This window comes from Paroedura picta, chromosome 11, assembly GCF_049243985.1.
Source record: "Paroedura picta isolate Pp20150507F chromosome 11, Ppicta_v3.0, whole genome shotgun sequence".
In the NCBI taxonomy this organism is placed as follows: Eukaryota; Metazoa; Chordata; class Lepidosauria; order Squamata; family Gekkonidae; genus Paroedura; species Paroedura picta.
This window is the reverse complement of record NC_135379.1, coordinates 18,092,196-18,105,134: the sequence shown is the minus strand read 5'-3', so window position 1 is coordinate 18,105,134 and position 12,939 is coordinate 18,092,196.

Genomic DNA, 12,939 nt, shown 5'->3' with positions numbered 1-12,939 from the left:
ATACGTGGTTCTTCTTTCCCCATGTTGCCTTCACTTGTAGCCCTCTGAAGTAGGCTGAGAGAAGGTGACTCACCCAAGGCCACCCAACAAGCTTCCTGGTAGAGTACATTTGAAATTGGGTCTCCAGACTATGCTATGATGGCTTCCCAAGCATCACCGGTTTGTGGACCGCATAATATTTCTTTAATATCACACTCCCTAGTTACTAGCCAGTCTGTGCTGTGCCTAGCTGGCTTCTGTGACAAACCTATACCTACAAATAGGTCCATTTTAGAAATGAATCTGAAGAAAATGTGGGGCTTGCAGTTCCAGAACATGGCAGCTGCTGTTTTAATACACATTTTTATGTTCTCTGATTTTCATATAGATCTTTCCAGGTCGATAGTTCTGCTAGAATTTTGCTATTACAATAAATTAAAGGGGACACATCAAAAAAAATTGCAGGTTTTGTCTGAATGCCCTTTTAATCTCCTGGTAAAGTCAGCTCTTCAGCCAATTAAAACTCGGTAGTTATCTAGCTCAGTAGAGGCCAGCTATCAGCAAGAAACCATTCAACCTAATGAAATGTATTCCCTCTTTTGGACTTGGGAGAATGACAGTGATGTGCAGGGTTATTAGCTGGAGAACGATCCTGGGTCAACAGGAATGTTTGAGAGCAAGTTGGAATGGAGTAAAAACTGCTTCGCCCGCAGCATGGCCGTCCCATGCAGAGGCAACCCTGCAAGGGAATATCCAAGTTCCGGCTGCATCCAAAAGGATGCCAAAATGCGCAGGTCATTCATAACCTATCAACAACCATATGTGCAAGATCAGCACAGTTCTATTTTTTGCCTTTTTGATAGAATATACACTCATCATGAATGTCAGCACCAAAACATCATATTATTTTGCCACTCTTTCCCCACAGTGTAAATCTAACCACAAAACCGGCTATAAAAGTGTTCTCTAAATGTTAAGGCAGCACTTCCATTAAATCCAGAATCCTTTTGAAGTTATCTCAGCATTATAATCTTACTTTCCTAGCAATCCTCCCTTCCCTTGTTCTCTGATTCTGGCTCCACAGTGACCTCCTCCACTTTGATATACATAATCTTGGTTTCCTATCCTTTGATAGAAGGCTACATGAATTAATAAATATTTTACACTCTGCGTCAGTTCCAGGGCTTTTCTGATGTGATCCACCTTTCAGAGACCTTTGTCTTTTCAACACTGGATACATCTTTGTGCACTATGCTGTTAAGTGATCTAGAGAAAACTCATCAAAAATGTATACTTTTAAGGATATTTATTACGCTCTTCAATAAATATTCTTCTCATTTTACTATCAGTTCTTCTCAACCCAGCTAGTCTGTTGCTGAAGTCTGTTTCCACACTGGATTGCCAATCTCTGTTGTTTATTTTCTGTTCTTCTCTGCCTTCTACTTTCTCTCAGTTTTAATTTGGCTTGTTTAAGCTATTGATAAAAATAATCTCTTTGACATTAGCATTATCTTACATCTTTCCTTTCTGGAATTCTTCAGTTATTCCTTCCCACTGTTTCACTTGGTTTTGGAATGGTTTACTGCTGGCTGGGTAGACCTCTAAATGCTATCAAGTTTTAGCTGGTTTATGGCAATCCCAAAAAGGGGCTTTCAGGGCAAGGGAGAAGCATAGGTGGTTTGCCATTGCAGCGTCTTCCTTGGCAGTCTTCCTCAGCACCAGACCTGCATAGCTTCTGAGATCACACAAGATTGGGCTACACCTGCAGCCTGCCTTTCCTAGGTGCTAGCTATCTAACTGAATGCCATGGTCTGTACATTGTACTGAAGCTGACTCAGAGAATATGACGTAGAAAGTTCTCTACTACTGCAGCTGCTCACAGAACAAGAATGTTTGTAGTCCCTGGTAGGTGTTGCGAGGGAAGGGAGAGAAGATTCCCACCCTGGCCCGGGATAGAACCATGTGCAAGTTTCTAGGAAAAGAATACCTTTGAAGACTGAGAAGGAATGCCAGGAGATAGGTAAGCAAAAGGGATAGGATGCTGTTTAGCATTTTGATTTGAGCTAACCAATCAGATCTTGAATGCAGCTTCTAGCAACATTTGTATGCTATAAAAGGGTAACTGTAGGCTTAATAGACTCAGGTGGGTATCTGGGTTTGTCTGAGACAACAGAACGAAGTTTGCAGCTACTGGTACCTTTAAGATCAGCAGTTCTGGGTATAAGCTTTCGTTTGCATGCACATTTGTTCAGATACAATGACGCACACCTCACCAGCCATTACATATAGATATATGTGTATGTGTGTGTGTGTGGGGGGGGGGATTAGTTGCCAGAAAGGGCTGATTAGAGCCAAAATGCATAAATATCAACTATAATTATTGCTAGGAACGGATTAAACAGTTGGGAAGACCTGTGGCTAGCAGTAAAATAGCATATACAGACAATAAAAGTGTTAACAGACTTGAGAACTGACTTATCATGTGGAATGAGATAAGAACTTGATATCTCTGTTAAGCCCTGGGGGTTCCATTGGCATGATTGTTGTAATAATCTGCAGTCACCTCTTCTAGCCTGTTTCTGAAATTCTTTTACAATGAAAAGCTAATTTGAGGTCCCCCGTGCTGTGTCCTGGGAGGCTGAAATATTCTCCTGCAGGTTCCTCATTTTTGTGATTCTTGATGTCAGATTTGTGTCCATTTATCCCTTGGCATAGGGTTTGACCTGCTTGCCCTCTAGAGAACGGAAGGGCATTGTGTTGACATTTAAAGCCATATACAATGTTAGAAGATAAACAAGTAAATAAGCCTGAGATGGTGCAGTTGACGTTGTTAGGTCCAGTGATCGTGTGGCCTGGGTGTATATGGCAGCAAAGTTGGATTCTGGATTTATTGCAAACTCTGGTGTATTATTGTGGGTGAGTTGTTTGAGATTGGGTACCAGTAGGAATAACATTAGATTCGAGTGGGTAGTCATGTTAGTCTGCACAACAAAAATAGAATCCAATAGCACCTTTAAGACCAACAAAGATTTATTCAAGGTATGAGCTAACTCTATTTTTGTAGGAATAGTAGGCTTTGCATGCATCCCCAGCATGTGTTCGTGTGCTAATACCCACGAGGCATCCAAATCTAAAACATGCAACTTTTTTTTGGGGGGGGGAGGAAAAAAGTCATGTTTTCTTAATGATGAGGACATTTCTACACATGATGCTTTTGAGTTTCTCGGGTGATCACTCCGCTCTTGGGAATCCTGTTGATACAGAACAGGAAGGAAGATACGGAGGAAGAAGAGAGCCACCAGAAAGTCAAATCACATCTCTTTCGAATGGGCATCATGCCCACAGAAAAAACAGGAAGCTTGCTTAGCGTCGTACGGGAAAAAGTAAGAGAATGAGAAACCGCCGTCATCTCAGCCCTTCTGTAAATCTACCTGCGAGCCTTGGGCCCCCGTGGAAGTCTGAGCGCTGGACAAGGTGAGGCCACTTGACAGAGGAACTTGTCTTAAGCAAAAGGACGGGTCACGGCTGGTCCCACAGCAAAAGGCTGGTGACAGCCGAACTTCAGCTCTGAGACAAACTCAAAACACGGTCGTAATTGTTCCAGTACCGAGGAGGGAAATAAATAAATAGCAGGCATAAAGTTATTCCCACTCGAACAGGCAGGCCTCCCTGGCCCCACTGATAATTGCCAAAAGAGGGGATGTATCACTGTCTGCCGTTCTTGCAAATAAGGAATGCAGGTACGGGGGATGCCACTCTCACCAGCCAGGTTCATTGGCATCCCTTCAGAGCAAGTAATTCGAGGACGAGCTCTTGGCTTCTCTCTCCCGAGACAGAAAAGTTGTGAGTGGAATCCGGTATTTCTGCGTTTCACCCACTCCCCTTCTTCTGCTGGACTCAATAAGAGAAAGGGGAGAGCTGTTCTAATGTTCCCAAAAGCTATACTCTGGACAATCTAATCAGGAGAAACTCTCGCTGCAGCAAGAGATGACAAAATTGAACACACGTTTTGCTTACTGATACTTCTGTGGAAAACATCCATTTTGTGCTACAAGCCAGTGCAGGAGTCCATGAAGGTGCTGTTTTGTGTCTGTATGCTTTTAAGCAAGCATGGTTGCCGGATGTGTGTGTGTGAGGAGGGGGGGTTCAAGTGTCCAATTAGGATCTGGGAAAGCCCAGTTCAAATCTCTGCTCTGTCCTGGAAACTTGCTGGGGGATGTTGAGTCTAACCTGCCTCATTGGGTTGTTGTGAGAGGAGCCACCAGGCATTTGACTGAGGCTAATCTGACCCAACGACATCTGTGGGTCCCCCCTCCAGACACCCCCCCATGACCTGAATGAATCTGACCTCCCTTGGGGTTCTGTTAACGTTGTTGCTGCTATCAAAATGGTTGTTCAATGGAGCCTGCTGTAATATTCTGTTAGTCTTATAACCACTGTTGAAAGTGTTGCCAATATATGTTATGACTGTTCTTATATGTATGATGATGTTCTATGTCAGGGGTAGTCAAACTGGGGCCCTCCAGATGGTCATGGACTAAAGTTCCCACGAGCCCCTGCTAGCATTCGCTGGGAATTGTAGTCCATGGACATCTGGAGGGCCGCAGTTTGATTACCCCTGTGTAATACCCCCATGTAAACTGCCCTGAGCTGTACGGGAGGGCAGTATAAAAATCTAAGCAATAAATAAAATAGAAGAGAGGAGAGGAGAATGATAGAAACTGCTTTGGGTCTGCATTGAGTAAAAAAGGCTGGGTCAAAATTCATACTGATAGTTTATGATGCCTGGAGCAGCTACGCTGTGCTGTGGGGCAGCAATGTAAACATTTGAACATTTTTGGCATTACAGGAACAAACAACAGAGATGCTCACAGCCATGCTAAAGAATAGATCTGTATTCCAATGTTTTCTGTGCTGTTGGGGGGTAAGTATGAGCTCATGGCAGTCTATTCACGGAAGGAAAGCTCCAGTTCCTTTTCCTGCATTCAATTACCACTGTCCTAGGGATACAAGGCAACTTGGATTAAAGGACGGGCCATGTGGATTTGACAAAAAGGTATTAATTTTGGCAAACATTTGACATGAACTCTGCAAATAGAAAAAGACTTAAATAAACACAGCGACTACTTACCAGCTAATGAGATCTGAATCAGCTCAGGTGGCCAGCTATCTGGAGATAACTGGCCTGTCCCTTTGACAGAGGAGGGAACCGGGCAGCTGAAGTGTATCATGGGATGGAGGTAAAGAACTTCACCTGGTATTTGCTGCAGATCATATTGGAATTCAAGGGATGGCTAGAGGGACTCGTTTAAAAGCTGGCAGCCCTAGAATTAGAGAAACCTATCAGACAGGGACGCATGGCGAAGACTTTCCTATAGAATCGCTGGGGATCGGACACGACTGAACGGATAACACCATCAGCATCATCAGCATCTATGGAGGCCTTTCTATGGTGAGGTCTCCCGCCTGAGAGAATTCTATGCAAAATCATCCCCTAAAATGTCAGCCACTAGAAGAGAACGAGGATCCCCTCTCCTCCAAATAAGTTCTGAATTATAACCATGCGAAGGCAGCAGTCACCCCATGACCAAGAGGAAAGCCAGCCTGATTACAAATTGTAAATCAGACAAAAAGCAAGCAGTGTGCTTTGCCGAGAGGAAAGGGGAAGCTAACCGTCTCAAACCCACCAGAATTCTGGAGAGCAGGATTCGGAGAGCAGATGTTTGCCAAATGGTTCCAGCTTCCAAGAACCCTTACAGATGCTGCTTATCACTGTCAGGATATATATAATCCACAACATAGCCAAATCCAGAGATAGGAGCTGCTAGTAGGCAAGGCAGATTTCTTAGAAACGTGGAAAGGAGGTGTGCAGAACCAGTGGGCAATTTCCTACCCCTAGGACTTGTGTGACCCAGTTAGGCCTGCCTGTCAACAGCAGTCTCCTCATGGAAGCCAGTAGGTGTAGTGGTTTCAGACTGGGATCAGGGAACCCTCGGTTTCTGGGCTCACACTACCACGGAAACTGGAGCTGTTAAGAGGTGGGGCTGGGGAGAGTGAAGGCATCATGCCCTAGATTCTACCCTCCCAAGCAACTGTTTTCTTCAGGAGATTTCTATGGCCTGGAAATAGGATGTAATTCCAGGAGATCTCCAGCCTCCATCTGGAGATTGGGAACCCTATGTTTCACATTTGCAAGGCCTGCAATGTTCCATTATTGAGCTTAATCTGAGGACTGACTCTATTAACCTAAAGATATCCGCTCCAAAAGCCCCAGAAGCATAATGCATTTTGGGTAGAAAAACATCTCTAAAGAGGAAATAAGCAGTTTCCAGCCTTTCATCAAGCTTAATAGTACAAAAATAAAATAAAAAGGAAAGAGAGCGAGAGATGTTTGAGGGCCAGTTGGGAAGTCTGCAGGTAGCAGAGCCTTAAATGGAATATAGGATGCATTTGATATTTAATTGGCATATATTTATTTATGTATTGGTATCCCGCTGTTCTCCCAAAGTTCCTCACAACATTGCTTTGCTATCCTTCATTTTATCCTAACAGATACAGAATTGTGAAATAGGCCATCTAGAGTGAGAGTGGCTGGCTCAATGTCATCCTGTGACCAGCTCAAGGTCATCCAGTGAGATTCTGTGACAGTAGAGGGATTCGATTCTGGGTCTCCCAGGTCCTTGTCTGGCCCTCTAACCATTGAGTGATGCTGTCTCTCTGCCACTGGGATATGGTGCTGCAGATTTAGTTTCAAGGTTTTGCAATGCACCAAACGCTACCAGAACAGAGGAGCCAGCTATTGGTCCCTTTCTTTGGGGGAATTGGGAAACAAGGAAACAAGGATATCTCCCTAGCATTAATCAGCTAAACGAGTCTGAGTAGAAGCTTTTGTGGGCTGAAGAAGTGTGGATGGATACACACAAAAGTGTATAACGTCAATAAAACTTTCTTGGTCTTCAAGGTGCCCCTGGACTCAGACTTTGCTCTGGTGCTTCAGACCAACCCAGCAACCCACCTGAATCCAGCATAACTCAAAACGCATTCATGCGCTCCCCCACATGCAGCCAGCTGGGTGACCTTGGGCTTGTCGGCACTGATCAAGCTGTTCTGACCGAGCAGTAATATCAGGGCTCTCTCAGCCTCACCCACCTCACAGGGTGTCTGTTGTGGGGAGAGGAAAGGCAAGGCGACTGTAAGCGGATTTGAGACTCCTTCGGGTAGAGAAAAGCAGCATATAAGAACCAACTGTTCTTCTAAGAGTGGTGGCCTCTAATCTGGTGAACCAGGTTTGATTCCCCCCTCCTCCTCCACTTGCAGCCAGCTGGTTGACCTTGGGCCAGTCACAGTTCTCTCATAGCTCTCTTAGCCTCATCTGCCTCACAGGGTATCAGTTGCAGAGTGAGAAAGAGTAGGCAGTGATTTCCACAGATTTCTCCCTTCCACCACAGAGCCCTACTTTACCTCCCACCCCCCGCAGACACACACACACATACACACAAGGAGAGCTAGCTTAGTGTAGTGAACTGCGGTGGCCTCTAATCTGGAGATCTGGATTTGATACCCCGCTCCTCCACATGCAGCCAGCTGGGTCACCTTGGGCCAGTCCCAGTTCATCCAGAGCTCTCTCAACCTCCTCTACTTTACAGGGTGTCTGTTGTGGATAGAGCAGTGGTTCTCAAGCTGGGGGTTGGGACCCCTTTGGGGGTCGAACGACCCTTTCACAGGGGTCACAGCAGGGCAAGCAGCTTGGCTGGGGGGGGAGTACCATGCACACAACATCCTTGTGGGGTAGACTGAGATAGAGTGTTTGTCTGTCTGGAGGAGTGGAAAAGAGTGAGATCGGCATGGTGGGACAAGAGGCAGAACTGAACTGAGAAACCCCAGGCGAAAAAAAACAACAATTTATATACAATCATGAACCATGGATCTTCACGCCATTGGTCAGTTTTGGTTTAATTTCCGTGAAAGAACCTAATTTTATGGTTGGGGGTCACCTCAACATGAGGAACCATATTAAAGGGTTGTGGCATTAGGAAGGTTGAGAACCACTGGGGTAGAGGAAGGGAAGGCGATTGTAAGCCGCTTTGAGACTCCGTCAGGTAGTAAAAAGCGGGGTACAAAAAGACAGCTCTTTTTTGTGAAATCTGTTAGACGATGATTGGTAACAACATGCAGTGGCAGGGTGTGATGTTCAGGGGTCCTTTATATTCATCAGGGATTTGATGGATGTGCCATAAGGATGGATAGCTGGGAGTGGAGGACTCAAAATTAAAATCCTAAGAGTAGCAAATTGCCGGGAGATTTATTTCTCCCCCCCCCCCAACAGCCTCTCAATATATTATTCCTTTTGTTCCCTGATTATTAATTCTTGAGTCACTAATGGTGTAATTTACTTTGCAAATTGCTGCGATTTTAATTATTCATTTGTAAAACTAAAAAAAATTAATACGAAAGTGTGTCAGTCCAGGGAATCCTTTTCCAGGATACAGAGAGGGCAGTTAATTCATGCAGTGGGTAGGCAGTTCCCATCTGCACGCCAATGAGCTTCAGAGCCCAATTCACATCTAGGGGATTTCAGTTTTGGGGCAGAATCTTTGGGGAAAGTATTGTCAGCATTTCTAAGATCAGAAACAGCCGTTTACCCCCCATAGCAAAAGTACACGCTAGCCTAGTTAACAGTTAGATCCAACTCTGAAACTTGGAAGAAAGACTCAATAAAAATTTGTGTCCTTGAAGGAAGTTTCTTTGCAATCTCCTTCCCTTTCCTCTCCTCACAACAGACACCCTGTGAGGTGGGTGAGGCTGAGAGAGCCCTGATATCACTGCTCAGTCAGAACAGCTTTATCAGTGCTGTGGCAAACTCAAGATTGCATGTGGGGGAGCAAGGAATCAAACCCGGCTCGCCAGATTAGAAGTCCACACTCCTAACCACTACACCAAGTAGATGCCCCTTTGATTGGAAGTGTGGTTTACAAACATATACCTACAGGGTAAAACCTCTCTGAGGTTTTAAGATCATGAATATGGGAGGGTTCACCCCCCCCCCCACACACACACACACATGCACCTGTGCCATGGCTGATACTCCAAACAGGAATGAATGGCTGCAACCGGTTTTAGAATTTTTATTAGAAAGTGGAAGTTCTGGTCTGCCTATATTGGCCATCAGACTGTGTTGCTAGTCCATCCTGTCTCCCTCATTAGGCTCCCTGTACAATGCACAGATTCCATTACCTATCCCATGGGTGCTTTACCTTTTGGTCAGTTGTGAAGGAGCTTTAACGCCGTGGTCCTGCCTTAGAAGGGAGGGATCTGGCCTTCATTGAGAACTAGCAAGACTCTCTCTCTCTCTCTCTCTCTCTCTCTCTCTCTCTCTCTCTCTCTCTCTCTCTCTCTCTCTCTCTCTGTTGTCAGTCCCAATAAAATGTTAGATTTGTGCTGGTGCCCAAACTCCTTGAGTTTTCTTTTTCAGATGAGTATGTTTTCCGACCTACACGTGGGAATCGTAGGAGGCAGAACAGGGAGCAAAAACTCTGAAGCTGATCATTCTGAATGGGACAGATGGCAGCTCTCACCAAAAATAGCTTTTCAAGAAGTAGAACACATGGTAAGTTGCATTAATTTTAATAATTGCTTTTTTATGCCTTGATAAAAACTGGCAAAGACCTCGCTATCCAAGATAATTAGCATCTCTTTTTTCGTTGCTGCTTTGTTTATTTATTTTTTTTCATGCACGCGCTCAGAGCTTCCAGAACGCTGCCCACCGATGAAGGGACTAGTTTGCGACCAAAATACTGTCATGATGGTTCACTGGCAGGATGGGCAACCTGATGAATAGCTTGCTTTATCTTGCTGCTTGCTTTATCGGGAAGGCGCCAATAGCATTCTGAGCGAGATCCGGACAAGAGTTCTGATCCACTCCTTTCCTTTTTTGAAAGAGCAGGCTCCTGGTGGCCAGATTAGAAGATTTGTGGGGCAGTCCTAAAGAGAGCAACACCCTTCTAAACCCATTAACCTGAATGGGCTTAGAAGGGTGTCACTCTCTTCAGGACTGCCCCTCTCAGGGCCTTTGTAGTTTCAGAAAGTTTCATTAGAATAGGATTTCATTCTGTCTACATTTTAGCTCTGTCTCAGGGAAAGTGGGTCTTTTAAGTTTCGGCAGCCATCTGATAAGAAAGATCTAGAGATTCCAGGGATCTCATTCTTTCATAGCCCAAATTCCCCTCCCCCCCAGCCAAAACATTTGATGACTCAGACAGACAAAATGTGATGAAAGTAATGTAAAGATTTCTTCATCTGTAGCTCTAAGCTGATGCCCCCCCCCCCGCTATTTGGTTAGGAAAGCCTGAGGGAATCTGTACTTGGTTGAAGGGAGTGATCTGGGGGGGGGGAGCAAAGTGTATTCTGGCAGTTGGGGAGACGGTTTGAAGCACTGGGGCAGGGAGCCTGGCCAGGAATTCTGCCCTGGTCTAATTACTTCTCCTGTAGATCTTACAAGGCACCGTGTCTGCAGGCTGGTTCACCGTTAGTTTCTCCACAGTTGCCTTCAGAAATGGTATACATGTAATTTTGGGTGGGGCAGTGTGGAGTTCTGAACCTCCCCGTCTGCTGTTTTCCCTCTGCCTCCCCGCGTGCCTGTCGTTCCCCCCTTTGCCGTACTATAGGTGGCCTTTTGGCCAGCTTTTTGTTTCTTAAGAAAGTCGTTGCTGTGTCATTATAACTCTATAGCAGTATAGCTACTGCCGGTTTTAAAAAAGCCCTCAAGCACAGTGGGTGTGTACGGGGGACGGGGGGGGGGGGGGGGCGAGAGGCACAAGGGCATAGCAAGGAAAACCTGGATTGCACCTCTGTGTGGATGCTTTGTTGCCGAGGCCGATAAATAAATTTGCCGAGGCCGATAAATAAATCATCCCCGCATGGAACCGGCCCACATGTCTCTTGGATGCACAGGTTACTTCAGAGACAGCAGAGTAAAAAACACGGTCATCATTAGAGTAACTAGACGGGTGAAACAATGCCAGGACTTGCTGCAGCAGGGATCTGTGCCTCTGTGTTCATTAGTACAGGGGTAGTCAACCTGTGGTCGTCCAGATGTCCATGGACTACAATTCCCATGAGCCCCTGCCAGCGTTTGCTGGCAGGGGCTCATGGGAATTGTAGTCCATGGACATCTGGAGGACCACAGGTTGACTACCCCTGCATTAATAGATCCCCCCCCGAGATGTTACTGTTTCTGTGGTCACCCTTTCAGAACTGCAGCAATGAAAAGCTTTGATTTTTTGCCGTAGTCTACGATGAATTCCCTGAAAGAACAACACAGGAGGCATTTTGGGTGAAAAATCACTACCCCCCCCCCCCAATCTAATCTGAATGGGCTGTGCTGGGGGGAAAGCTGTTCTCAGTTTTGTCATTTCCTGTATAGGAGGCGATGTCTGAGGTGGCCAATTTCCTGAAAAGACAAGACTGGAAGTATTGGGGGTGGGGGGGTGGGTGAAAAGTTGGTAACCCAATTTCGCCACTTACCTTGAATGCGCCTGCTCTTAAAAGGCTATTTTCCGCATTCGCTTTTGTCAATCTTTCACTGTAAAATGGAAAACAATAACAACCAACGGCCAGGAACTAAATGGCACCTGAAATTGTTATATTTCTTCATAATGGACTGAGTTGGCAACAGTAACATCTATTGCTCGCCGGATTGAAATAAAATACTTTTTACATAGGCCGTCAAGTCATTTTTCAAAGCAAAAGTCACACGTTGCGCCATGACGTTGTCACATCATGCCTCAAACATTTTTGCACGACTGAAACACAGTTGACAGCTTGAAATCTTCCTCGTGTCGGAGAGGATTCCTGCAGGTGTTCATGCAAAGCTCTGTAATTAGTTCTGCACCTGCGTGCTGTGATGAGCAGTGGATTCTCTGGGGGATGCCTATTTTATTGAATTATTTAGAATATATATTTCTGTCCCACCCTTCCTCCAAGTTGCTCAGAGGGGCAGACAGCATTTCCCCTCTCCTCTGTTTATTTTCCCCCTTGTGAGATCATTCCGTTTGAGAGAGAATGTCTGGACAGCATGGTGTGGTGGTTAAGGGTATCTACCTCTAATCTGGAGAACCGGGTTTGAGTCCCCATTCCTCCACACTTAGCTAGCTGGTTGACCTTGGGCCAGCCACAGTACTCTTAAAGCTGTTTTCACAGAGCAGGTCCCACAGAACTCTCTCAGCCCCACCTACCTCACAGGGTGTCTATTGTGGGGAGAGGAAGGGAAAGGTGTTTATAAGCCTCTTTGAGATTCCTTCAGGTACTGAAAAGGAGGGTATAAAACAAAGCTCTTCATTGTCATCTTCGCAGTGTGGGGATTTGAACCGGGATCTCCCACATCCTAATCTGGTACTCTAATCATTGGCTCTGCAGCTTTTGATCTGCATCCTGTAGAACAGGGGTAGTCAAACTGCGGCCCTCCAGATGTCCACGGACTACAATTCCCATGAGCTCCTGCCAGCTGGCAGGGGCTCATGGGAATTGTAGTCCATGGACATCTGGAGGGCCGCTGTTTGACTACGCCTGCTGTAGAATGTCCACAAGTCATATGTTCATGCTGGAGGTCACGATATTGGAACATGTTTTCAAGGGCATTTTGCCCAACACTTTTTCCTGGTACAAGTAGAAGTGCAACGTTAGAAGTTCCTTAGCTCCATAACCATGGACTGATAACCATCTCTCCGTGTGCAACTTCAGCGCATCATTTGTAGGACACAATAGTTCTGGGGATGACTGTAGGCCATTGGGAAAACAGTACATCTTCAAACAAACTTCTCTGCTGACTTGTAAGCTTCTTTTTTAAAAAGTGAAAATAACCTTTTCCTAAATTCTAAGAAGAACAGAACCTGTGGGGAATGCTATCCAAGCTGATTTTCGTTTTATTGCCATGGCCAGCAATGTGGGAGAGTGTATAACAGG